Below are 1835 nucleotides of genomic sequence, written 5' to 3' on the forward strand. Positions count from 1 at the left end.
TGCACGTGTGTGTGTGTGTGTGTGTGTGTGTGTGTAAACGTAGGAAGAAATGTAAGAAAGTAACAGAGAAATAAGGGTTATATAGAGAAAAACAGCCTGATGTTGGCTTTTCCACAAATAACAACTAGATCTATGGTCCTGTATCCACAATCGAGCTCTGTCACTCACAGTGCAGGGGGATCTCGTGGCCTTGAGGTCACCGTGTTCGCCTCTTATTCAATAGGCCTTGAGTTCGAAACCTGACAGCGAAGGAAAATTTTCTTCTCTTAACTTTTCTCCTTTCATTTCCTTTCATGTTCATAAATTCATTCTTACCAAACTGAAAATGCTTGTCATGTTTTCTATACCGTATCCATACGACGTGAAGAACTCTGAGCCTCCACTTTCCAAAGAGGAATTATTTACTCGTTAATTCGATCTGCACGCTTTGAATAGCAGTCTCCCAAAATGATTTTTTGAGAAATACTGAAAGTTTCAAAGAGATCTTCGCACTAGAAGTAGGCTACTCTAAAATGTGAAGAATACAACCTCAGGGGTACAAAATGACCCCAGGGTGTACGGATAGGGTTAATGAGTCTCGTGCGCTCATTTGACCGTATGCAGTTGCGAGCGCAGAAATGCACTTACCGAAAAAAAATAATTAAAAAAAATAATTATAACCGAAATAACCTCTTTGCTCATAGTCATAGTCATAAGTTCATAGAGCCCAGTGTTCAGCTACTTTGCCAATAACTGTAGTCTAAGTCAAAGTGACGTCAGTATTCAGGGGACGTAGTTGAGAAATAATCGGGACTTCAGTGTATTTTACAAGTTATCCCCCGTCACAGCGAACAAAACCACCACCTGAACCTGCCAGAGCGAGGGTTAGTTATAGAGTTTAGTTTTACTTTTAGTCAGGTTTTACGGCGATCACAACTGCATAAGGTCATATGTTAGTTTTAGTCAGGTTTTACGGCGATCGCAACTGCATATGGTCATTTGTTTGTTTTTTTATAAGGTTTTAAGGCCATCGCTACTGCATAAGGTCATATGAGCGCCAAGGGGTGCGTGTCAACAGAGAAGTCCAAACGGGGAATCAGGTTTACTTTTTTCATCTCTCTAGGCCTAGCCTCAACAGCACAAAGTCTGCTTCGACTATCAAGGCACCCCGGAAATAGCAGTTAATAAGAGAGTGACACACATACAAAAGAAGTAGAGGGCAAATGACGATAGTAAGGACGAAGAAAGAAAAAGCAGCAGTTCCCCCCTAAATTGTTCCAGCACAGTATGAGCATGACATTATTGATAAATCGGCCCATTTACAATTCTACGGTGCATAAGCACATGCTAATATCCCACCTTTGGGAATGGCCTGCCTAAAGATACTTCAATCGGTAGCACTGCCCTGGTGGGGTCGGTAAGGGTTGTATTACATTTGGTCCCTTTTAAGGACAAGCGTGCTAACCCAGATTTCGGGGGCTTCCAGAAATCTTGGCTACACCAAAAGTGGGCATTGCCCTTCCTAAAGGAGAAGTTTGGTTTCATTGGTGTGTATATTTGTTTGGTTGTAGAGAATCTCCCCTTGTCTTTTCAAGAAACAGAACAAGGGACAAACACTTTACCTTCGATTTTCTCAAAACAGCATTTTTTGGGATAGCCCCCTTGTGCTTAAAAGCGACTATTTATTTTGCATGGACATGTACGTGTAAAGTGGAACCTACTCTGACGACCACCTGTCCAAGACAACCACCTGCTCAAATGGCCACCTGTATAAGACAACCACCGGTTCAAACGGCCAACTGTATAAGACAATCACCTGTTCAAACGGCCAATTATTACTTCCCGTGTGGCATTGT

The sequence above is a fragment of the Aplysia californica genome, unplaced genomic scaffold (assembly GCF_000002075.1).
Source record: "Aplysia californica isolate F4 #8 unplaced genomic scaffold, AplCal3.0 scaffold00436, whole genome shotgun sequence".
Taxonomy (NCBI): Eukaryota; Metazoa; Mollusca; class Gastropoda; order Aplysiida; family Aplysiidae; genus Aplysia; species Aplysia californica.